At 49.6% G+C, this 23,510-nt stretch overlaps 26 non-coding genes across 26 annotated transcripts; 9 read left to right on the forward strand and 17 right to left on the reverse strand.

Annotated features, from left to right (window-relative positions):
• Window positions 1-1,548: 1,548 nt before the first annotated feature.
• On the reverse strand, window positions 1,549-1,620 carry Trnap-cgg (transfer RNA proline (anticodon CGG)). The gene has a single exon. It is a non-coding gene; the product is annotated as a tRNA-Pro (tRNA).
• Window positions 1,621-1,855: 235 nt separating this feature from the next.
• Window positions 1,856-1,928, forward strand: Trnav-uac (transfer RNA valine (anticodon UAC)). Its single transcript has one exon. It is a non-coding gene; the product is annotated as a tRNA-Val (tRNA).
• A 604-nt stretch (window positions 1,929-2,532) lies between these two features.
• Window positions 2,533-2,604, reverse strand: Trnap-ugg (transfer RNA proline (anticodon UGG)). Its single transcript has one exon. It is a non-coding gene; the product is annotated as a tRNA-Pro (tRNA).
• A 1,631-nt stretch (window positions 2,605-4,235) lies between these two features.
• On the reverse strand, window positions 4,236-4,307 carry Trnap-cgg (transfer RNA proline (anticodon CGG)). The gene has a single exon. It is a non-coding gene; the product is annotated as a tRNA-Pro (tRNA).
• Window positions 4,308-4,542: 235 nt separating this feature from the next.
• On the forward strand, window positions 4,543-4,615 carry Trnav-uac (transfer RNA valine (anticodon UAC)). The gene has a single exon. It is a non-coding gene; the product is annotated as a tRNA-Val (tRNA).
• A 604-nt stretch (window positions 4,616-5,219) lies between these two features.
• Trnap-ugg (transfer RNA proline (anticodon UGG)) lies at window positions 5,220-5,291 on the reverse strand. The gene has a single exon. It is a non-coding gene; the product is annotated as a tRNA-Pro (tRNA).
• A 1,631-nt stretch (window positions 5,292-6,922) lies between these two features.
• Trnap-cgg (transfer RNA proline (anticodon CGG)) lies at window positions 6,923-6,994 on the reverse strand. Its single transcript has one exon. It is a non-coding gene; the product is annotated as a tRNA-Pro (tRNA).
• A 235-nt stretch (window positions 6,995-7,229) lies between these two features.
• Trnav-uac (transfer RNA valine (anticodon UAC)) lies at window positions 7,230-7,302 on the forward strand. Its single transcript has one exon. It is a non-coding gene; the product is annotated as a tRNA-Val (tRNA).
• A 604-nt stretch (window positions 7,303-7,906) lies between these two features.
• Trnap-ugg (transfer RNA proline (anticodon UGG)) lies at window positions 7,907-7,978 on the reverse strand. Its single transcript has one exon. It is a non-coding gene; the product is annotated as a tRNA-Pro (tRNA).
• A 1,631-nt stretch (window positions 7,979-9,609) lies between these two features.
• Window positions 9,610-9,681, reverse strand: Trnap-cgg (transfer RNA proline (anticodon CGG)). The gene has a single exon. It is a non-coding gene; the product is annotated as a tRNA-Pro (tRNA).
• Window positions 9,682-9,916: 235 nt separating this feature from the next.
• Trnav-uac (transfer RNA valine (anticodon UAC)) lies at window positions 9,917-9,989 on the forward strand. Its single transcript has one exon. It is a non-coding gene; the product is annotated as a tRNA-Val (tRNA).
• Window positions 9,990-10,593: 604 nt separating this feature from the next.
• On the reverse strand, window positions 10,594-10,665 carry Trnap-ugg (transfer RNA proline (anticodon UGG)). Its single transcript has one exon. It is a non-coding gene; the product is annotated as a tRNA-Pro (tRNA).
• A 1,631-nt stretch (window positions 10,666-12,296) lies between these two features.
• Window positions 12,297-12,368, reverse strand: Trnap-cgg (transfer RNA proline (anticodon CGG)). The gene has a single exon. It is a non-coding gene; the product is annotated as a tRNA-Pro (tRNA).
• A 235-nt stretch (window positions 12,369-12,603) lies between these two features.
• Trnav-uac (transfer RNA valine (anticodon UAC)) lies at window positions 12,604-12,676 on the forward strand. The gene has a single exon. It is a non-coding gene; the product is annotated as a tRNA-Val (tRNA).
• Window positions 12,677-13,280: 604 nt separating this feature from the next.
• Trnap-ugg (transfer RNA proline (anticodon UGG)) lies at window positions 13,281-13,352 on the reverse strand. Its single transcript has one exon. It is a non-coding gene; the product is annotated as a tRNA-Pro (tRNA).
• Window positions 13,353-14,983: 1,631 nt separating this feature from the next.
• On the reverse strand, window positions 14,984-15,055 carry Trnap-cgg (transfer RNA proline (anticodon CGG)). Its single transcript has one exon. It is a non-coding gene; the product is annotated as a tRNA-Pro (tRNA).
• Window positions 15,056-15,290: 235 nt separating this feature from the next.
• On the forward strand, window positions 15,291-15,363 carry Trnav-uac (transfer RNA valine (anticodon UAC)). Its single transcript has one exon. It is a non-coding gene; the product is annotated as a tRNA-Val (tRNA).
• A 604-nt stretch (window positions 15,364-15,967) lies between these two features.
• Trnap-ugg (transfer RNA proline (anticodon UGG)) lies at window positions 15,968-16,039 on the reverse strand. Its single transcript has one exon. It is a non-coding gene; the product is annotated as a tRNA-Pro (tRNA).
• A 1,631-nt stretch (window positions 16,040-17,670) lies between these two features.
• On the reverse strand, window positions 17,671-17,742 carry Trnap-cgg (transfer RNA proline (anticodon CGG)). Its single transcript has one exon. It is a non-coding gene; the product is annotated as a tRNA-Pro (tRNA).
• A 235-nt stretch (window positions 17,743-17,977) lies between these two features.
• Window positions 17,978-18,050, forward strand: Trnav-uac (transfer RNA valine (anticodon UAC)). Its single transcript has one exon. It is a non-coding gene; the product is annotated as a tRNA-Val (tRNA).
• Window positions 18,051-18,654: 604 nt separating this feature from the next.
• Window positions 18,655-18,726, reverse strand: Trnap-ugg (transfer RNA proline (anticodon UGG)). Its single transcript has one exon. It is a non-coding gene; the product is annotated as a tRNA-Pro (tRNA).
• Window positions 18,727-20,357: 1,631 nt separating this feature from the next.
• Trnap-cgg (transfer RNA proline (anticodon CGG)) lies at window positions 20,358-20,429 on the reverse strand. Its single transcript has one exon. It is a non-coding gene; the product is annotated as a tRNA-Pro (tRNA).
• A 235-nt stretch (window positions 20,430-20,664) lies between these two features.
• Window positions 20,665-20,737, forward strand: Trnav-uac (transfer RNA valine (anticodon UAC)). Its single transcript has one exon. It is a non-coding gene; the product is annotated as a tRNA-Val (tRNA).
• A 604-nt stretch (window positions 20,738-21,341) lies between these two features.
• Window positions 21,342-21,413, reverse strand: Trnap-ugg (transfer RNA proline (anticodon UGG)). The gene has a single exon. It is a non-coding gene; the product is annotated as a tRNA-Pro (tRNA).
• A 1,632-nt stretch (window positions 21,414-23,045) lies between these two features.
• Window positions 23,046-23,117, reverse strand: Trnap-cgg (transfer RNA proline (anticodon CGG)). The gene has a single exon. It is a non-coding gene; the product is annotated as a tRNA-Pro (tRNA).
• A 235-nt stretch (window positions 23,118-23,352) lies between these two features.
• Window positions 23,353-23,425, forward strand: Trnav-uac (transfer RNA valine (anticodon UAC)). Its single transcript has one exon. It is a non-coding gene; the product is annotated as a tRNA-Val (tRNA).
• The last annotated feature ends 85 nt before the right edge of the window (window positions 23,426-23,510 follow it).

The following is a 23,510-nucleotide window of genomic DNA, read 5'->3' on the forward strand; positions in this document are numbered from 1 at the left end:
TTTCTGCAGGCAGCACTCACCAATGATGAGAAGAATATTAAAGGCAACGAATAAAAAGGGAAATAACTTCATCGAACACTGCTTATGAACAGCCGGCAGTGCTTCAGTTTCGGTATGTGGTTTCTCAGGGTTAAGAGAAGGCGAATGCACTAAACAAAAGAACATCGGGAAACCAAGCACCAACTCATAACGAAAAGATTGCACAATATACTGCAAGTAAAATTTCCACAAGACGGATACTGAAGACGCCGCAGACAAAAGAATTATTCTATGCAGTAACGATTATCTAGGAAGCATAAATTGCATGTGCTGCTCCACCACACAAATTCTTTTGATACTGTTTTACTTATTCTAAATTTTCATTGCCTGATCGTCTCTAGAATACTGTGTGGTATCCTGGTTTCCAACAGCGATAGTAGTAAGTAAATCGACTACAAAGTCTTTCAAAGTAGGCCAGACACAACAAAAAAACAATCGGAGTTGCGCGTAGCTCATGTCATTCTGCTTTCAAAGGTGAATCTGCGGCTGGGAGTAGTGGCGTACTCCTGTAATCCAAGCTACTGGGAGGCCGTTGTGTGGGAGAGATCTGGAAACAACTACAGATTCGGCCGTTCCATGAGCTCAGGAACGGCCGCGATGCCTTCATTGAGCTCTGCAGATCGACATATGACAGCGTGGAAATTTCGGCAAGCGGTGGCTAAGGGTTAAGAGAAGCCAAACGCACTAAACACTAGAAAGTCGGGAAACCGAAGCTCATAACGAAAAGATTGCGGAATGCAGTGCGGAAGCAAAACTTCGAGAAGACCAACTCTGAAGCCATCGGCGCGCTAGGAATTATTCCTCGCAAGAAGCGATCATGTAGGAAGAGCGAGCCGAGGGTGTCGCTCGACCACACAATAAATTTTTGCTTAATCCAAATTTGCAATACCGGTTCGACACTAGAATATGCGCCTTGGTTCTTCCAAAAGCGATAGTAAAAAGCACGTCGACCGCAGTGTCATTTAGGGTAGTGAGTCAGACATGGGGAGGATATAAGGCGGGTGGAATATGCAGCGACGGGGGGCATTGCAGGGCGGGCGCCGGCTTCTTGCGCTGCGGCGCGCCGGTGCCGGCGGCGGCCTGGCTGGGCTGCTGGTGCCTCCATGTAGAGCTGCCGCCGAGCCCAGGCACCGTGCCGCTAACGAAGCGATTGCCTTTGGTGACATCTTTTGCAATAACGACTGCGCGAATCGACGGTATCTCGTAAGGAAAGAAAGAGCAGCAGCTGCCGCCGAGCCCAGGCGCCGTGCCTAACACGCAGAAGGTCCCTGGTTCGATTGCGGGCGGAAACCCGTTTTCGTCGCACTCAGCAAGACACTTGCTACGATCTCTGCAGTGACCACTTAAATCAACTTCAAACGTTCCACCAGCAGGGTGCACATGGCTCAAATGAAACATGAAACTGTTTCAGAACTGGTTGTCGGATTTTAGCGCTGACTTGGAGGCCTGGAAATGCGCGAAACAGCCGCCGCCATGCGATTTGTTACCACACCGTTGTACAAAACGCAAGGGCTCGTCCGGGATTTGAACCCGGGACCTCCTGCACCCGAAGCAGGAATCATACCCCTAGACCAACGAGCCTGTCCGTTCCGAAAACGCACTGCATGTGAATGACGCCACCTTTGATGGTCTCACCCTGTAGGGCTGCAGCTCGCCCAGCGTTCTCCCTGTCTGTCGCGGTTGGATTGTTTTCATCGACGTCTTTTACTATAGGAACTTCACGAATCGGAGGGAGCTCGTAGCCGATGCCCTTTCTAACACAGAAGAAAAACTGTTGCTATTACGAGTCTCCGGGTGGTACACGAAAAGAACCGTCGTTTCCGTGGTGTAGCGGTTATCACGTCTGCTTTACACGCAGAAGGTCCCCGGTTCGATCCCGGGCGGGAACACAACAATTTTAATCTATATTTCGGATTTCATTTCCGAGATGACCTCACGTCCGCGTATGCAGAGACAAGCAATGTCGTATGCTAGACGGATAGGGCGTCATTTTACTGTCAAATACTGTTGCTCTCTTATTGCACCGGTATTTGGTAACTGGGAACGCCCCTAGCTCCATTATGGCTGGCAAAATTTATAATCCGGTTCTTCAGGGCTACTTCAAGTGCGCTTGCTAATGGCTTTCCTGAGCTCACCCTACTCGCCTTGTCACAGCTCTGTCAAAGTGTGATGCTAACTAATAATGAGAAACTCTTAGCCACTCTCAATCTCACATGCCACCACACCTTTGTTGTTGCCGTCGTTAGTAAGATGAGGGTAGACTGTCGCACAGTTAAGCTGAATCTCCACTCACGGTGCACATATTCCGCAAAGACAACCTTGCTTTCCGTTGCATGCAAAATTACCGTCTGCGTTTCTACCGAATTCCACCTACGTACTTTACTGGTGCCGCATTCTTGTTATATCCACGTGCTATAACAGGCGTCTACTCTTCATTGAGGAGCTGCAACCGGGGCTGAGTTCCACCTACTCTTCAGCACGGTCAAAATGGCAGGGCTCGTCCGGGATTTGATCCCGGGACCTCATGCACCCAAAGCAGGAATCATACCCCTAGACCAACGAGCCACCTGCCTGGAGCATCAAGTTAATCCCAAGTAGTGGACCTCACAGGGAACACAAACTTTCACGTGAATTCGCAAGATAAACGCTTTCTGCAGGCAGCACTCACCAATGATGAGAAGAATATTAAAGGCAACGAATAAAAAGGGAAATAACTTCATCGAACACTGCTTATGAACAGCCGGCAGTGCTTCAGTTTCGGTATGTGGTTTCTCAGGGTTAAGAGAAGGCGAATGCACTAAACAAAAGAACATCGGGAAACCAAGCACCAACTCATAACGAAAAGATTGCACAATATACTGCAAGTAAAATTTCCACAAGACGGATACTGAAGACGCCGCAGACAAAAGAATTATTCTATGCAGTAACGATTATCTAGGAAGCATAAATTGCATGTGCTGCTCCACCACACAAATTCTTTTGATACTGTTTTACTTATTCTAAATTTTCATTGCCTGATCGTCTCTAGAATACTGTGTGGTATCCTGGTTTCCAACAGCGATAGTAGTAAGTAAATCGACTACAAAGTCTTTCAAAGTAGGCCAGACACAACAAAAAAACAATCGGAGTTGCGCGTAGCTCATGTCATTCTGCTTTCAAAGGTGAATCTGCGGCTGGGAGTAGTGGCGTACTCCTGTAATCCAAGCTACTGGGAGGCCGTTGTGTGGGAGAGATCTGGAAACAACTACAGATTCGGCCGTTCCATGAGCTCAGGAATGGCCGCGATGCCTTCATTGAGCTCTGCAGATCGACATATGACAGCGTGGAAATTTCGGCAAGCGGTGGCTAAGGGTTAAGAGAAGCCAAACGCACTAAACACTAGAAAGTCGGGAAACCGAAGCTCATAACGAAAAGATTGCGGAATGCAGTGCGGAAGCAAAACTTCGAGAAGACCAACTCTGAAGCCATCGGCGCGCTAGGAATTATTCCTCGCAAGAAGCGATCATGTAGGAAGAGCGAGCCGAGGGTGTCGCTCGACCACACAATAAATTTTTGCTTAATCCAAATTTGCAATACCGGTTCGACACTAGAATATGCGCCTTGGTTCTTCCAAAAGCGATAGTAAAAAGCACGTCGACCGCAGTGTCATTTAGGGTAGTGAGTCAGACATGGGGAGGATATAAGGCGGGTGGAATATGCAGCGACGGGGGGCATTGCAGGGCGGGCGCCGGCTTCTTGCGCTGCGGCGCGCCGGTGCCGGCGGCGGCCTGGCTGGGCTGCTGGTGCCTCCATGTAGAGCTGCCGCCGAGCCCAGGCACCGTGCCGCTAACGAAGCGATTGCCTTTGGTGACATCTTTTGCAATAACGACTGCGCGAATCGACGGTATCTCGTAAGGAAAGAAAGAGCAGCAGCTGCCGCCGAGCCCAGGCGCCGTGCCTAACACGCAGAAGGTCCCTGGTTCGATTGCGGGCGGAAACCCGTTTTCGTCGCACTCAGCAAGACACTTGCTACGATCTCTGCAGTGACCACTTAAATCAACTTCAAACGTTCCACCAGCAGGGTGCACATGGCTCAAATGAAACATGAAACTGTTTCAGAACTGGTTGTCGGATTTTAGCGCTGACTTGGAGGCCTGGAAATGCGCGAAACAGCCGCCGCCATGCGATTTGTTACCACACCGTTGTACAAAACGCAAGGGCTCGTCCGGGATTTGAACCCGGGACCTCCTGCACCCGAAGCAGGAATCATACCCCTAGACCAACGAGCCTGTCCGTTCCGAAAACGCACTGCATGTGAATGACGCCACCTTTGATGGTCTCACCCTGTAGGGCTGCAGCTCGCCCAGCGTTCTCCCTGTCTGTCGCGGTTGGATTGTTTTCATCGACGTCTTTTACTATAGGAACTTCACGAATCGGAGGGAGCTCGTAGCCGATGCCCTTTCTAACACAGAAGAAAAACTGTTGCTATTACGAGTCTCCGGGTGGTACACGAAAAGAACCGTCGTTTCCGTGGTGTAGCGGTTATCACGTCTGCTTTACACGCAGAAGGTCCCCGGTTCGATCCCGGGCGGGAACACAACAATTTTAATCTATATTTCGGATTTCATTTCCGAGATGACCTCACGTCCGCGTATGCAGAGACAAGCAATGTCGTATGCTAGACGGATAGGGCGTCATTTTACTGTCAAATACTGTTGCTCTCTTATTGCACCGGTATTTGGTAACTGGGAACGCCCCTAGCTCCATTATGGCTGGCAAAATTTATAATCCGGTTCTTCAGGGCTACTTCAAGTGCGCTTGCTAATGGCTTTCCTGAGCTCACCCTACTCGCCTTGTCACAGCTCTGTCAAAGTGTGATGCTAACTAATAATGAGAAACTCTTAGCCACTCTCAATCTCACATGCCACCACACCTTTGTTGTTGCCGTCGTTAGTAAGATGAGGGTAGACTGTCGCACAGTTAAGCTGAATCTCCACTCACGGTGCACATATTCCGCAAAGACAACCTTGCTTTCCGTTGCATGCAAAATTACCGTCTGCGTTTCTACCGAATTCCACCTACGTACTTTACTGGTGCCGCATTCTTGTTATATCCACGTGCTATAACAGGCGTCTACTCTTCATTGAGGAGCTGCAACCGGGGCTGAGTTCCACCTACTCTTCAGCACGGTCAAAATGGCAGGGCTCGTCCAGGATTTGAACCCGGGACCTCATGCACCCAAAGCAGGAATCATACCCCTAGACCAACGAGCCACCTGCCTGGAGCATCAAGTTAATCCCAAGTAGTGGACCTCACAGGGAACACAAACTTTCACGTGAATTCGCAAGATAAACGCTTTCTGCAGGCAGCACTCACCAATGATGAGAAGAATATTAAAGGCAACGAATAAAAAGGGAAATAACTTCGTCGAACACTGCTTATGAACAGCCGGCAGTGCTTCAGTTTCGGTATGTGGTTTCTCAGGGTTAAGAGAAGGCGAATGCACTAAACAAAAGAACATCGGGAAACCAAGCACCAACTCATAACGAAAAGATTGCACAATATACTGCAAGTAAAATTTCCACAAGACGGATACTGAAGACGCCGCAGACAAAAGAATTATTCTATGCAGTAACGATTATCTAGGAAGCATAAATTGCATGTGCTGCTCCACCACACAAATTCTTTTGATACTGTTTTACTTATTCTAAATTTTCATTGCCTGATCGTCTCTAGAATACTGTGTGGTATCCTGGTTTCCAACAGCGATAGTAGTAAGTAAATCGACTACAAAGTCTTTCAAAGTAGGCCAGACACAACAAAAAAACAATCGGAGTTGCGCGTAGCTCATGTCATTCTGCTTTCAAAGGTGAATCTGCGGCTGGGAGTAGTGGCGTACTCCTGTAATCCAAGCTACTGGGAGGCCGTTGTGTGGGAGAGATCTGGAAACAACTACAGATTCGGCCGTTCCATGAGCTCAGGAATGGCCGCGATGCCTTCATTGAGCTCTGCAGATCGACATATGACAGCGTGGAAATTTCGGCAAGCGGTGGCTAAGGGTTAAGAGAAGCCAAACGCACTAAACACTAGAAAGTCGGGAAACCGAAGCTCATAACGAAAAGATTGCGGAATGCAGTGCGGAAGCAAAACTTCGAGAAGACCAACTCTGAAGCCATCGGCGCGCTAGGAATTATTCCTCGCAAGAAGCGATCATGTAGGAAGAGCGAGCCGAGGGTGTCGCTCGACCACACAATAAATTTTTGCTTAATCCAAATTTGCAATACCGGTTCGACACTAGAATATGCGCCTTGGTTCTTCCAAAAGCGATAGTAAAAAGCACGTCGACCGCAGTGTCATTTAGGGTAGTGAGTCAGACATGGGGAGGATATAAGGCGGGTGGAATATGCAGCGACGGGGGGCATTGCAGGGCGGGCGCCGGCTTCTTGCGCTGCGGCGCGCCGGTGCCGGCGGCGGCCTGGCTGGGCTGCTGGTGCCTCCATGTAGAGCTGCCGCCGAGCCCAGGCACCGTGCCGCTAACGAAGCGATTGCCTTTGGTGACATCTTTTGCAATAACGACTGCGCGAATCGACGGTATCTCGTAAGGAAAGAAAGAGCAGCAGCTGCCGCCGAGCCCAGGCGCCGTGCCTAACACGCAGAAGGTCCCTGGTTCGATTGCGGGCGGAAACCCGTTTTCGTCGCACTCAGCAAGACACTTGCTACGATCTCTGCAGTGACCACTTAAATCAACTTCAAACGTTCCACCAGCAGGGTGCACATGGCTCAAATGAAACACGAAACTGTTTCAGAACTGGTTGTCGGATTTTAGCGCTGACTTGGAGGCCTGGAAATGCGCGAAACAGCCGCCGCCATGCGATTTGTTACCACACCGTTGTACAAAACGCAAGGGCTCGTCCGGGATTTGAACCCGGGACCTCCTGCACCCGAAGCAGGAATCATACCCCTAGACCAACGAGCCTGTCCGTTCCGAAAACGCACTGCATGTGAATGACGCCACCTTTGATGGTCTCACCCTGTAGGGCTGCAGCTCGCCCAGCGTTCTCCCTGTCTGTCGCGGTTGGATTGTTTTCATCGACGTCTTTTACTATAGGAACTTCACGAATCGGAGGGAGCTCGTAGCCGATGCCCTTTCTAACACAGAAGAAAAACTGTTGCTATTACGAGTCTCCGGGTGGTACACGAAAAGAACCGTCGTTTCCGTGGTGTAGCGGTTATCACGTCTGCTTTACACGCAGAAGGTCCCCGGTTCGATCCCGGGCGGGAACACAACAATTTTAATCTATATTTCGGATTTCATTTCCGAGATGACCTCACGTCCGCGTATGCAGAGACAAGCAATGTCGTATGCTAGACGGATAGGGCGTCATTTTACTGTCAAATACTGTTGCTCTCTTATTGCACCGGTATTTGGTAACTGGGAACGCCCCTAGCTCCATTATGGCTGGCAAAATTTATAATCCGGTTCTTCAGGGCTACTTCAAGTGCGCTTGCTAATGGCTTTCCTGAGCTCACCCTACTCGCCTTGTCACAGCTCTGTCAAAGTGTGATGCTAACTAATAATGAGAAACTCTTAGCCACTCTCAATCTCACATGCCACCACACCTTTGTTGTTGCCGTCGTTAGTAAGATGAGGGTAGACTGTCGCACAGTTAAGCTGAATCTCCACTCACGGTGCACATATTCCGCAAAGACAACCTTGCTTTCCGTTGCATGCAAAATTACCGTCTGCGTTTCTACCGAATTCCACCTACGTACTTTACTGGTGCCGCATTCTTGTTATATCCACGTGCTATAACAGGCGTCTACTCTTCATTGAGGAGCTGCAACCGGGGCTGAGTTCCACCTACTCTTCAGCACGGTCAAAATGGCAGGGCTCGTCCAGGATTTGAACCCGGGACCTCATGCACCCAAAGCAGGAATCATACCCCTAGACCAACGAGCCACCTGCCTGGAGCATCAAGTTAATCCCAAGTAGTGGACCTCACAGGGAACACAAACTTTCACGTGAATTCGCAAGATAAACGCTTTCTGCAGGCAGCACTCACCAATGATGAGAAGAATATTAAAGGCAACGAATAAAAAGGGAAATAACTTCGTCGAACACTGCTTATGAACAGCCGGCAGTGCTTCAGTTTCGGTATGTGGTTTCTCAGGGTTAAGAGAAGGCGAATGCACTAAACAAAAGAACATCGGGAAACCAAGCACCAACTCATAACGAAAAGATTGCACAATATACTGCAAGTAAAATTTCCACAAGACGGATACTGAAGACGCCGCAGACAAAAGAATTATTCTATGCAGTAACGATTATCTAGGAAGCATAAATTGCATGTGCTGCTCCACCACACAAATTCTTTTGATACTGTTTTACTTATTCTAAATTTTCATTGCCTGATCGTCTCTAGAATACTGTGTGGTATCCTGGTTTCCAACAGCGATAGTAGTAAGTAAATCGACTACAAAGTCTTTCAAAGTAGGCCAGACACAACAAAAAAACAATCGGAGTTGCGCGTAGCTCATGTCATTCTGCTTTCAAAGGTGAATCTGCGGCTGGGAGTAGTGGCGTACTCCTGTAATCCAAGCTACTGGGAGGCCGTTGTGTGGGAGAGATCTGGAAACAACTACAGATTCGGCCGTTCCATGAGCTCAGGAATGGCCGCGATGCCTTCATTGAGCTCTGCAGATCGACATATGACAGCGTGGAAATTTCGGCAAGCGGTGGCTAAGGGTTAAGAGAAGCCAAACGCACTAAACACTAGAAAGTCGGGAAACCGAAGCTCATAACGAAAAGATTGCGGAATGCAGTGCGGAAGCAAAACTTCGAGAAGACCAACTCTGAAGCCATCGGCGCGCTAGGAATTATTCCTCGCAAGAAGCGATCATGTAGGAAGAGCGAGCCGAGGGTGTCGCTCGACCACACAATAAATTTTTGCTTAATCCAAATTTGCAATACCGGTTCGACACTAGAATATGCGCCTTGGTTCTTCCAAAAGCGATAGTAAAAAGCACGTCGACCGCAGTGTCATTTAGGGTAGTGAGTCAGACATGGGGAGGATATAAGGCGGGTGGAATATGCAGCGACGGGGGGCATTGCAGGGCGGGCGCCGGCTTCTTGCGCTGCGGCGCGCCGGTGCCGGCGGCGGCCTGGCTGGGCTGCTGGTGCCTCCATGTAGAGCTGCCGCCGAGCCCAGGCACCGTGCCGCTAACGAAGCGATTGCCTTTGGTGACATCTTTTGCAATAACGACTGCGCGAATCGACGGTATCTCGTAAGGAAAGAAAGAGCAGCAGCTGCCGCCGAGCCCAGGCGCCGTGCCTAACACGCAGAAGGTCCCTGGTTCGATTGCGGGCGGAAACCCGTTTCCGTCGCACTCAGCAAGACACTTGCTACGATCTCTGCAGTGACCACTTAAATCAACTTCAAACGTTCCACCAGCAGGGTGCACATGGCTCAAATGAAACATGAAACTGTTTCAGAACTGGTTGTCGGATTTTAGCGCTGACTTGGAGGCCTGGAAATGCGCGAAACAGCCGCCGCCATGCGATTTGTTACCACACCGTTGTACAAAACGCAAGGGCTCGTCCGGGATTTGAACCCGGGACCTCCTGCACCCGAAGCAGGAATCATACCCCTAGACCAACGAGCCTGTCCGTTCCGAAAACGCACTGCATGTGAATGACGCCACCTTTGATGGTCTCACCCTGTAGGGCTGCAGCTCGCCCAGCGTTCTCCCTGTCTGTCGCGGTTGGATTGTTTTCATCGACGTCTTTTACTATAGGAACTTCACGAATCGGAGGGAGCTCGTAGCCGATGCCCTTTCTAACACAGAAGAAAAACTGTTGCTATTACGAGTCTCCGGGTGGTACACGAAAAGAACCGTCGTTTCCGTGGTGTAGCGGTTATCACGTCTGCTTTACACGCAGAAGGTCCCCGGTTCGATCCCGGGCGGGAACACAACAATTTTAATCTATATTTCGGATTTCATTTCCGAGATGACCTCACGTCCGCGTATGCAGAGACAAGCAATGTCGTATGCTAGACGGATAGGGCGTCATTTTACTGTCAAATACTGTTGCTCTCTTATTGCACCGGTATTTGGTAACTGGGAACGCCCCTAGCTCCATTATGGCTGGCAAAATTTATAATCCGGTTCTTCAGGGCTACTTCAAGTGCGCTTGCTAATGGCTTTCCTGAGCTCACCCTACTCGCCTTGTCACAGCTCTGTCAAAGTGTGATGCTAACTAATAATGAGAAACTCTTAGCCACTCTCAATCTCACATGCCACCACACCTTTGTTGTTGCCGTCGTTAGTAAGATGAGGGTAGACTGTCGCACAGTTAAGCTGAATCTCCACTCACGGTGCACATATTCCGCAAAGACAACCTTGCTTTCCGTTGCATGCAAAATTACCGTCTGCGTTTCTACCGAATTCCACCTACGTACTTTACTGGTGCCGCATTCTTGTTATATCCACGTGCTATAACAGGCGTCTACTCTTCATTGAGGAGCTGCAACCGGGGCTGAGTTCCACCTACTCTTCAGCACGGTCAAAATGGCAGGGCTCGTCCGGGATTTGATCCCGGGACCTCATGCACCCAAAGCAGGAATCATACCCCTAGACCAACGAGCCACCTGCCTGGAGCATCAAGTTAATCCCAAGTAGTGGACCTCACAGGGAACACAAACTTTCACGTGAATTCGCAAGATAAACGCTTTCTGCAGGCAGCACTCACCAATGATGAGAAGAATATTAAAGGCAACGAATAAAAAGGGAAATAACTTCATCGAACACTGCTTATGAACAGCCGGCAGTGCTTCAGTTTCGGTATGTGGTTTCTCAGGGTTAAGAGAAGGCGAATGCACTAAACAAAAGAACATCGGGAAACCAAGCACCAACTCATAACGAAAAGATTGCACAATATACTGCAAGTAAAATTTCCACAAGACGGATACTGAAGACGCCGCAGACAAAAGAATTATTCTATGCAGTAACGATTATCTAGGAAGCATAAATTGCATGTGCTGCTCCACCACACAAATTCTTTTGATACTGTTTTACTTATTCTAAATTTTCATTGCCTGATCGTCTCTAGAATACTGTGTGGTATCCTGGTTTCCAACAGCGATAGTAGTAAGTAAATCGACTACAAAGTCTTTCAAAGTAGGCCAGACACAACAAAAAAACAATCGGAGTTGCGCGTAGCTCATGTCATTCTGCTTTCAAAGGTGAATCTGCGGCTGGGAGTAGTGGCGTACTCCTGTAATCCAAGCTACTGGGAGGCCGTTGTGTGGGAGAGATCTGGAAACAACTACAGATTCGGCCGTTCCATGAGCTCAGGAACGGCCGCGATGCCTTCATTGAGCTCTGCAGATCGACATATGACAGCGTGGAAATTTCGGCAAGCGGTGGCTAAGGGTTAAGAGAAGCCAAACGCACTAAACACTAGAAAGTCGGGAAACCGAAGCTCATAACGAAAAGATTGCGGAATGCAGTGCGGAAGCAAAACTTCGAGAAGACCAACTCTGAAGCCATCGGCGCGCTAGGAATTATTCCTCGCAAGAAGCGATCATGTAGGAAGAGCGAGCCGAGGGTGTCGCTCGACCACACAATAAATTTTTGCTTAATCCAAATTTGCAATACCGGTTCGACACTAGAATATGCGCCTTGGTTCTTCCAAAAGCGATAGTAAAAAGCACGTCGACCGCAGTGTCATTTAGGGTAGTGAGTCAGACATGGGGAGGATATAAGGCGGGTGGAATATGCAGCGACGGGGGGCATTGCAGGGCGGGCGCCGGCTTCTTGCGCTGCGGCGCGCCGGTGCCGGCGGCGGCCTGGCTGGGCTGCTGGTGCCTCCATGTAGAGCTGCCGCCGAGCCCAGGCACCGTGCCGCTAACGAAGCGATTGCCTTTGGTGACATCTTTTGCAATAACGACTGCGCGAATCGACGGTATCTCGTAAGGAAAGAAAGAGCAGCAGCTGCCGCCGAGCCCAGGCGCCGTGCCTAACACGCAGAAGGTCCCTGGTTCGATTGCGGGCGGAAACCCGTTTTCGTCGCACTCAGCAAGACACTTGCTACGATCTCTGCAGTGACCACTTAAATCAACTTCAAACGTTCCACCAGCAGGGTGCACATGGCTCAAATGAAACATGAAACTGTTTCAGAACTGGTTGTCGGATTTTAGCGCTGACTTGGAGGCCTGGAAATGCGCGAAACAGCCGCCGCCATGCGATTTGTTACCACACCGTTGTACAAAACGCAAGGGCTCGTCCGGGATTTGAACCCGGGACCTCCTGCACCCGAAGCAGGAATCATACCCCTAGACCAACGAGCCTGTCCGTTCCGAAAACGCACTGCATGTGAATGACGCCACCTTTGATGGTCTCACCCTGTAGGGCTGCAGCTCGCCCAGCGTTCTCCCTGTCTGTCGCGGTTGGATTGTTTTCATCGACGTCTTTTACTATAGGAACTTCACGAATCGGAGGGAGCTCGTAGCCGATGCCCTTTCTAACACAGAAGAAAAACTGTTGCTATTACGAGTCTCCGGGTGGTACACGAAAAGAACCGTCGTTTCCGTGGTGTAGCGGTTATCACGTCTGCTTTACACGCAGAAGGTCCCCGGTTCGATCCCGGGCGGGAACACAACAATTTTAATCTATATTTCGGATTTCATTTCCGAGATGACCTCACGTCCGCGTATGCAGAGACAAGCAATGTCGTATGCTAGACGGATAGGGCGTCATTTTACTGTCAAATACTGTTGCTCTCTTATTGCACCGGTATTTGGTAACTGGGAACGCCCCTAGCTCCATTATGGCTGGCAAAATTTATAATCCGGTTCTTCAGGGCTACTTCAAGTGCGCTTGCTAATGGCTTTCCTGAGCTCACCCTACTCGCCTTGTCACAGCTCTGTCAAAGTGTGATGCTAACTAATAATGAGAAACTCTTAGCCACTCTCAATCTCACATGCCACCACACCTTTGTTGTTGCCGTCGTTAGTAAGATGAGGGTAGACTGTCGCACAGTTAAGCTGAATCTCCACTCACGGTGCACATATTCCGCAAAGACAACCTTGCTTTCCGTTGCATGCAAAATTACCGTCTGCGTTTCTACCGAATTCCACCTACGTACTTTACTGGTGCCGCATTCTTGTTATATCCACGTGCTATAACAGGCGTCTACTCTTCATTGAGGAGCTGCAACCGGGGCTGAGTTCCACCTACTCTTCAGCACGGTCAAAATGGCAGGGCTCGTCCGGGATTTGATCCCGGGACCTCATGCACCCAAAGCAGGAATCATACCCCTAGACCAACGAGCCACCTGCCTGGAGCATCAAGTTAATCCCAAGTAGTGGACCTCACAGGGAACACAAACTTTCACGTGAATTCGCAAGATAAACGCTTTCTGCAGGCAGCACTCACCAATGATGAGAAGAATATTAAAGGCAACGAATAAAAAGGGAAATAACTTCATCGAACACTGCTTATGAACAGCCGGCAGTGCTTCAGTTTCGGTATGTGGTTTCTCAGGGTTAAGAGAAGGCGAATGCACTAAACAAAAGAACATCGGGAAACCAAGCACCAACTCATAACGAAAAGATTGCACAATATACTGCAAGTAAAATTTCCACAAGACGGATACTGAAGACGCCGCAGACAAAAGAATTATTCTATGCAGTAACGATTATCTAGGAAGCATAAATTGCATGTGCTGCTCCACCACACAAATTCTTTTGATACTGTTTTACTTATTCTAAATTTTCATTGCCTGATCGTCTCTAGAATACTGTGTGGTATCCTGGTTTCCAACAGCGATAGTAGTAAGTAAATCGACTACAAAGTCTTTCAAAGTAGGCCAGACACAACAAAAAAACAATCGGAGTTGCGCGTAGCTCATGTCATTCTGCTTTCAAAGGTGAATCTGCGGCTGGGAGTAGTGGCGTACTCCTGTAATCCAAGCTACTGGGAGGCCGTTGTGTGGGAGAGATCTGGAAACAACTACAGATTCGGCCGTTCCATGAGCTCAGGAATGGCCGCGATGCCTTCATTGAGCTCTGCAGATCGACATATGACAGCGTGGAAATTTCGGCAAGCGGTGGCTAAGGGTTAAGAGAAGCCAAACGCACTAAACACTAGAAAGTCGGGAAACCGAAGCTCATAACGAAAAGATTGCGGAATGCAGTGCGGAAGCAAAACTTCGAGAAGACCAACTCTGAAGCCATCGGCGCGCTAGGAATTATTCCTCGCAAGAAGCGATCATGTAGGAAGAGCGAGCCGAGGGTGTCGCTCGACCACACAATAAATTTTTGCTTAATCCAAATTTGCAATACCGGTTCGACACTAGAATATGCGCCTTGGTTCTTCCAAAAGCGATAGTAAAAAGCACGTCGACCGCAGTGTCATTTAGGGTAGTGAGTCAGACATGGGGAGGATATAAGGCGGGTGGAATATGCAGCGACGGGGGGCATTGCAGGGCGGGCGCCGGCTTCTTGCGCTGCGGCGCGCCGGTGCCGGCGGCGGCCTGGCTGGGCTGCTGGTGCCTCCATGTAGAGCTGCCGCCGAGCCCAGGCACCGTGCCGCTAACGAAGCGATTGCCTTTGGTGACATCTTTTGCAATAACGACTGCGCGAATCGACGGTATCTCGTAAGGAAAGAAAGAGCAGCAGCTGCCGCCGAGCCCAGGCGCCGTGCCTAACACGCAGAAGGTCCCTGGTTCGATTGCGGGCGGAAACCCGTTTTCGTCGCACTCAGCAAGACACTTGCTACGATCTCTGCAGTGACCACTTAAATCAACTTCAAACGTTCCACCAGCAGGGTGCACATGGCTCAAATGAAACATGAAACTGTTTCAGAACTGGTTGTCGGATTTTAGCGCTGACTTGGAGGCCTGGAAATGCGCGAAACAGCCGCCGCCATGCGATTTGTTACCACACCGTTGTACAAAACGCAAGGGCTCGTCCGGGATTTGAACCCGGGACCTCCTGCACCCGAAGCAGGAATCATACCCCTAGACCAACGAGCCTGTCCGTTCCGAAAACGCACTGCATGTGAATGACGCCACCTTTGATGGTCTCACCCTGTAGGGCTGCAGCTCGCCCAGCGTTCTCCCTGTCTGTCGCGGTTGGATTGTTTTCATCGACGTCTTTTACTATAGGAACTTCACGAATCGGAGGGAGCTCGTAGCCGATGCCCTTTCTAACACAGAAGAAAAACTGTTGCTATTACGAGTCTCCGGGTGGTACACGAAAAGAACCGTCGTTTCCGTGGTGTAGCGGTTATCACGTCTGCTTTACACGCAGAAGGTCCCCGGTTCGATCCCGGGCGGGAACACAACAATTTTAATCTATATTTCGGATTTCATTTCCGAGATGACCTCACGTCCGCGTATGCAGAGACAAGCAATGTCGTATGCTAGACGGATAGGGCGTCATTTTACTGTCAAATACTGTTGCTCTCTTATTGCACCGGTATTTGGTAACTGGGAACGCCCCTAGCTCCATTATGGCTGGCAAAATTTATAATCCGGTTCTTCAGGGCTACTTCAAGTGCGCTTGCTAATGGCTTTCCTGAGCTCACCCTACTCGCCTTGTCACAGCTCTGTCAAAGTGTGATGCTAACTAATAATGAGAAACTCTTAGCCACTCTCAATCTCACATGCCACCACACCTTTGTTGTTGCCGTCGTTAGTAAGATGAGGGTAGACTGTCGCACAGTTAAGCTGAATCTCCACTCACGGTGCACATATTCCGCAAAGACAACCTTGCTTTCCGTTGCATGCAAAATTACCGTCTGCGTTTCTACCGAATTCCACCTACGTACTTTACTGGTGCCGCATTCTTGTTATATCCACGTGCTATAACAGGCGTCTACTCTTCATTGAGGAGCTGCAACCGGGGCTGAGTTCCACCTACTCTTCAGCACGGTCAAAATGGCAGGGCTCGTCCGGGATTTGATCCCGGGACCTCATGCACCCAAAGCAGGAATCATACCCCTAGACCAACGAGCCACCTGCCTGGAGCATCAAGTTAATCCCAAGTAGTGGACCTCACAGGGAACACAAACTTTCACGTGAATTCGCAAGATAAACGCTTTCTGCAGGCAGCACTCACCAATGATGAGAAGAATATTAAAGGCAACGAATAAAAAGGGAAATAACTTCATCGAACACTGCTTATGAACAGCCGGCAGTGCTTCAGTTTCGGTATGTGGTTTCTCAGGGTTAAGAGAAGGCGAATGCACTAAACAAAAGAACATCGGGAAACCAAGCACCAACTCATAACGAAAAGATTGCACAATATACTGCAAGTAAAATTTCCACAAGACGGATACTGAAGACGCCGCAGACAAAAGAATTATTCTATGCAGTAACGATTATCTAGGAAGCATAAATTGCATGTGCTGCTCCACCACACAAATTCTTTTGATACTGTTTTACTTATTCTAAATTTTCATTGCCTGATCGTCTCTAGAATACTGTGTGGTATCCTGGTTTCCAACAGCGATAGTAGTAAGTAAATCGACTACAAAGTCTTTCAAAGTAGGCCAGACACAACAAAAAAACAATCGGAGTTGCGCGTAGCTCATGTCATTCTGCTTTCAAAGGTGAATCTGCGGCTGGGAGTAGTGGCGTACTCCTGTAATCCAAGCTACTGGGAGGCCGTTGTGTGGGAGAGATCTGGAAACAACTACAGATTCGGCCGTTCCATGAGCTCAGGAATGGCCGCGATGCCTTCATTGAGCTCTGCAGATCGACATATGACAGCGTGGAAATTTCGGCAAGCGGTGGCTAAGGGTTAAGAGAAGCCAAACGCACTAAACACTAGAAAGTCGGGAAACCGAAGCTCATAACGAAAAGATTGCGGAATGCAGTGCGGAAGCAAAACTTCGAGAAGACCAACTCTGAAGCCATCGGCGCGCTAGGAATTATTCCTCGCAAGAAGCGATCATGTAGGAAGAGCGAGCCGAGGGTGTCGCTCGACCACACAATAAATTTTTGCTTAATCCAAATTTGCAATACCGGTTCGACACTAGAATATGCGCCTTGGTTCTTCCAAAAGCGATAGTAAAAAGCACGTCGACCGCAGTGTCATTTAGGGTAGTGAGTCAGACATGGGGAGGATATAAGGCGGGTGGAATATGCAGCGACGGGGGGCATTGCAGGGCGGGCGCCGGCTTCTTGCGCTGCGGCGCGCCGGTGCCGGCGGCGGCCTGGCTGGGCTGCTGGTGCCTCCATGTAGAGCTGCCGCCGAGCCCAGGCACCGTGCCGCTAACGAAGCGATTGCCTTTGGTGACATCCTTTGCAATAACGACTGCGCGAATCAACGGTATCTCGTAAGGAAAGAAAGAGCAGCAGCTGCCGCCGAGCCCAGGCGCCGTGCCTAACACGCAGAAGGTCCCTGGTTCGATTGCGGGCGGAAACCCGTTTTCGTCGCACTCAGCAAGACACTTGCTACGATCTCTGCAGTGACCACTTAAATCAACTTCAAACGTTCCACCAGCAGGGTGCACATGGCTCAAATGAAACATGAAACTGTTTCAGAACTGGTTGTCGGATTTTAGCGCTGACTTGGAGGCCTGGAAATGCGCGAAACAGCCGCCGCCATGCGATTTGTTACCACACCGTTGTACAAAACGCAAGGGCTCGTCCGGGATTTGAACCCGGGACCTCCTGCACCCGAAGCAGGAATCATACCCCTAGACCAACGAGCCTGTCCGTTCCGAAAACGCACTGCATGTGAATGACGCCACCTTTGATGGTCTCACCCTGTAGGGCTGCAGCTCGCCCAGCGTTCTCCCTGTCTGTCGCGGTTGGATTGTTTTCATCGACGTCTTTTACTATAGGAACTTCACGAATCGGAGGGAGCTCGTAGCCGATGCCCTTTCTAACACAGAAGAAAAACTGTTGCTATTACGAGTCTCCGGGTGGTACACGAAAAGAACCGTCGTTTCCGTGGTGTAGCGGTTATCACGTCTGCTTTACACGCAGAAGGTCCCCGGTTCGATCCCGGGCGGGAACACAACAATTTTAATCTATATTTCGGATTTCATTTCCGAGATGACCTCACGTCCGCGTATGCAGAGACAAGCAATGTCGTATGCTAGACGGATAGGGCGTCATTTTACTGTCAAATACTGTTGCTCTCTTATTGCACCGGTATTTGGTAACTGGGAACGCCCCTAGCTCCATTATGGCTGGCAAAATTTATAATCCGGTTCTTCAGGGCTACTTCAAGTGCGCTTGCTAATGGCTTTCCTGAGCTCACCCTACTCGCCTTGTCACAGCTCTGTCAAAGTGTGATGCTAACTAATAATGAGAAACTCTTAGCCACTCTCAATCTCACATGCCACCACACCTTTGTTGTTGCCGTCGTTAGTAAGATGAGGGTAGACTGTCGCACAGTTAAGCTGAATCTCCACTCACGGTGCACATATTCCGCAAAGACAACCTTGCTTTCCGTTGCATGCAAAATTACCGTCTGCGTTTCTACCGAATTCCACCTACGTACTTTACTGGTGCCGCATTCTTGTTATATCCACGTGCTATAACAGGCGTCTACTCTTCATTGAGGAGCTGCAACCGGGGCTGAGTTCCACCTACTCTTCAGCACGGTCAAAATGGCAGGGCTCGTCCGGGATTTGAACCCGGGACCTCATGCACCCAAAGCAGGAATCATACCCCTAGACCAACGAGCCACCTGCCTGGAGCATCAAGTTAATCCCAAGTAGTGGACCTCACAGGGAACACAAACTTTCACGTGAATTCGCAAGATAAACGCTTTCTGCAGGCAGCACTCACCAATGATGAGAAGAATATTAAAGGCAACGAATAAAAAGGGAAATAACTTCGTCGAACACTGCTTATGAACAGCCGGCAGTGCTTCAGTTTCGGTATGTGGTTTCTCAGGGTTAAGAGAAGGCGAATGCACTAAACAAAAGAACATCGGGAAACCAAGCACCAACTCATAACGAAAAGATTGCACAATATACTGCAAGTAAAATTTCCACAAGACGGATACTGAAGACGCCGCAGACAAAAGAATTATTCTATGCAGTAACGATTATCTAGGAAGCATAAATTGCATGTGCTGCTCCACCACACAAATTCTTTTGATACTGTTTTACTTATTCTAAATTTTCATTGCCTGATCGTCTCTAGAATACTGTGTGGTATCCTGGTTTCCAACAGCGATAGTAGTAAGTAAATCGACTACAAAGTCTTTCAAAGTAGGCCAGACACAACAAAAAAACAATCGGAGTTGCGCGTAGCTCATGTCATTCTGCTTTCAAAGGTGAATCTGCGGCTGGGAGTAGTGGCGTACTCCTGTAATCCAAGCTACTGGGAGGCCGTTGTGTGGGAGAGATCTGGAAACAACTACAGATTCGGCCGTTCCATGAGCTCAGGAATGGCCGCGATGCCTTCATTGAGCTCTGCAGATCGACATATGACAGCGTGGAAATTTCGGCAAGCGGTGGCTAAGGGTTAAGAGAAGCCAAACGCACTAAACACTAGAAAGTCGGGAAACCGAAGCTCATAACGAAAAGATTGCGGAATGCAGTGCGGAAGCAAAACTTCGAGAAGACCAACTCTGAAGCCATCGGCGCGCTAGGAATTATTCCTCGCAAGAAGCGATCATGTAGGAAGAGCGAGCCGAGGGTGTCGCTCGACCACACAATAAATTTTTGCTTAATCCAAATTTGCAATACCGGTTCGACACTAGAATATGCGCCTTGGTTCTTCCAAAAGCGATAGTAAAAAGCACGTCGACCGCAGTGTCATTTAGGGTAGTGAGTCAGACATGGGGAGGATATAAGGCGGGTGGAATATGCAGCGACGGGGGGCATTGCAGGGCGGGCGCCGGCTTCTTGCGCTGCGGCGCGCCGGTGCCGGCGGCGGCCTGGCTGGGCTGCTGGTGCCTCCATGTAGAGCTGCCGCCGAGCCCAGGCACCGTGCCGCTAACGAAGCGATTGCCTTTGGTGACATCTTTTGCAATAACGACTGCGCGAATCGACGGTATCTCGTAAGGAAAGAAAGAGCAGCAGCTGCCGCCGAGCCCAGGCGCCGTGCCTAACACGCAGAAGGTCCCTGGTTCGATTGCGGGCGGAAACCCGTTTTCGTCGCACTCAGCAAGACACTTGCTACGATCTCTGCAGTGACCACTTAAATCAACTTCAAACGTTCCACCAGCAGGGTGCACATGGCTCAAATGAAACATGAAACTGTTTCAGAACTGGTTGTCGGATTTTAGCGCTGACTTGGAGGCCTGGAAATGCGCGAAACAGCCGCCGCCATGCGATTTGTTACCACACCGTTGTACAAAACGCAAGGGCTCGTCCGGGATTTGAACCCGGGACCTCCTGCACCCGAAGCAGGAATCATACCCCTAGACCAACGAGCCTGTCCGTTCCGAAAACGCACTGCATGTGAATGACGCCACCTTTGATGGTCTCACCCTGTAGGGCTGCAGCTCGCCCAGCGTTCTCCCTGTCTGTCGCGGTTGGATTGTTTTCATCGACGTCTTTTACTATAGGAACTTCACGAATCGGAGGGAGCTCGTAGCCGATGCCCTTTCTAACACAGAAGAAAAACTGTTGCTATTACGAGTCTCCGGGTGGTACACGAAAAGAACCGTCGTTTCCGTGGTGTAGCGGTTATCACGTCTGCTTTACACGCAGAAGGTCCCCGGTTCGATCCCGGGCGGGAACACAACAATTTTAATCTATATTTCGGATTTCATTTCCGAGATGACCTCACGTCCGCGTATGCAGAGACAAGCAATGTCGTATGCTAGACGGATAGGGCGTCATTTTACTGTCAAATACTGTTGCTCTCTTATTGCACCGGTATTTGGTAACTGGGAACGCCCCTAGCTCCATTATGGCTGGCAAAATTTATAATCCGGTTCTTCAGGGCTACTTCAAGTGCGCTTGCTAATGGCTTTCCTGAGCTCACCCTACTCGCCTTGTCACAGCTCTGTCAAAGTGTGATGCTAACTAATAATGAGAAACTCTTAGCCACTCTCAATCTCACATGCCACCACACCTTTGTTGTTGCCGTCGTTAGTAAGATGAGGGTAGACTGTCGCACAGTTAAGCTGAATCTCCACTCACGGTGCACATATTCCGCAAAGACAACCTTGCTTTCCGTTGCATGCAAAATTACCGTCTGCGTTTCTACCGAATTCCACCTACGTACTTTACTGGTGCCGCATTCTTGTTATATCCACGTGCTATAACAGGCGTCTACTCTTCATTGAGGAGCTGCAACCGGGGCTGAGTTCCACCTACTCTTCAGCACGGTCAAAATGGCAGGGCTCGTCCGGGATTTGAACCCGGGACCTCATGCACCCAAAGCAGGAATCATACCCCTAGACCAACGAGCCACCTGCCTGGAGCATCAAGTTAATCCCAAGTAGTGGACCTCACAGGGAACACAAACTTTCACGTGAATTCGCAAGATAAACGCTTTCTGCAGGCAGCACTCACCAATGATGAGAAGAATATTAAAGGCAACGAATAAAAAGGGAAATAACTTCGTCGAACACTGCTTATGAACAGCCGGCAGTGCTTCAGTTTCGGTATGTGGTTTCTCAGGGTTAAGAGAAGGCGAATGCACTAAACAAAAGAACATCGGGAAACCAAGCACCAACTCATAACGAAAAGATTGCACAATATACTGCAAGTAAAATTTCCACAAGACGGATACTGAAGACGCCGCAGACAAAAGAATTATTCTATGCAGTAACGATTATCTAGGAAGCATAAATTGCATGTGCTGCTCCACCACACAAATTCTTTTGATACTGTTTTACTTATTCTAAATTTTCATTGCCTGATCGTCTCTAGAATACTGTGTGGTATCCTGGTTTCCAACAGCGATAGTAGTAAGTAAATCGACTACAAAGTCTTTCAAAGTAGGCCAGACACAACAAAAAAAACAATCGGAGTTGCGCGTAGCTCATGTCATTCTGCTTTCAAAGGTGAATCTGCGGCTGGGAGTAGTGGCGTACTCCTGTAATCCAAGCTACTGGGAGGCCGTTGTGTGGGAGAGATCTGGAAACAACTACAGATTCGGCCGTTCCATGAGCTCAGGAATGGCCGCGATGCCTTCATTGAGCTCTGCAGATCGACATATGACAGCGTGGAAATTTCGGCAAGCGGTGGCTAAGGGTTAAGAGAAGCCAAACGCACTAAACACTAGAAAGTCGGGAAACCGAAGCTCATAACGAAAAGATTGCGGAATGCAGTGCGGAAGCAAAACTTCGAGAAGACCAACTCTGAAGCCATCGGCGCGCTAGGAATTATTCCTCGCAAGAAGCGATCATGTAGGAAGAGCGAGCCGAGGGTGTCGCTCGACCACACAATAAATTTTTGCTTAATCCAAATTTGCAATACCGGTTCGACACTAGAATATGCGCCTTGGTTCTTCCAAAAGCGATAGTAAAAAGCACGTCGACCGCAGTGTCATTTAGGGTAGTGAGTCAGACATGGGGAGGATATAAGGCGGGTGGAATATGCAGCGACGGGGGGCATTGCAGGGCGGGCGCCGGCTTCTTGCGCTGCGGCGCGCCGGTGCCGGCGGCGGCCTGGCTGGGCTGCTGGTGCCTCCATGTAGAGCTGCCGCCGAGCCCAGGCACCGTGCCGCTAACGAAGCGATTGCCTTTGGTGACATCTTTTGCAATAACGACTGCGCGAATCGACGGTATCTCGTAAGGAAAGAAAGAGCAGCAGCTGCCGCCGAGCCCAGGCGCCGTGCCTAACACGCAGAAGGTCCCTGGTTCGATTGCGGGCGGAAACCCGTTTCCGTCGCACTCAGCAAGACACTTGCTACGATCTCTGCAGTGACCACTTAAATCAACTTCAAACGTTCCACCAGCAGGGTGCACATGGCTCAAATGAAACATGAAACTGTTTCAGAACTGGTTGTCGGATTTTAGCGCTGACTTGGAGGCCTGGAAATGCGCGAAACAGCCGCCGCCATGCGATTTGTTACCACACCGTTGTACAAAACGCAAGGGCTCGTCCGGGATTTGAACCCGGGACCTCCTGCACCCGAAGCAGGAATCATACCCCTAGACCAACGAGCCTGTCCGTTCCGAAAACGCACTGCATGTGAATGACGCCACCTTTGATGGTCTCACCCTGTAGGGCTGCAGCTCGCCCAGCGTTCTCCCTGTCTGTCGCGGTTGGATTGTTTTCATCGACGTCTTTTACTATAGGAACTTCACGAATCGGAGGGAGCTCGTAGCCGATGCCCTTTCTAACACAGAAGAAAAACTGTTGCTATTACGAGTCTCCGGGTGGTACACGAAAAGAACCGTCGTTTCCGTGGTGTAGCGGTTATCACGTCTGCTTTACACGCAGAAGGTCCCCGGTTCGATCCCGGGCGGGAACACAACAATTTTAATCTATATTTCGGATTTCATTTCCGAGATGACCTCACGTCCGCGTATGCAGAGACAAGCAATGTCGTATGCTAG

This window comes from Schistocerca cancellata, unplaced genomic scaffold, assembly GCF_023864275.1.
Source record: "Schistocerca cancellata isolate TAMUIC-IGC-003103 unplaced genomic scaffold, iqSchCanc2.1 HiC_scaffold_1087, whole genome shotgun sequence".
NCBI classification, from domain to species: Eukaryota; Metazoa; Arthropoda; class Insecta; order Orthoptera; family Acrididae; genus Schistocerca; species Schistocerca cancellata.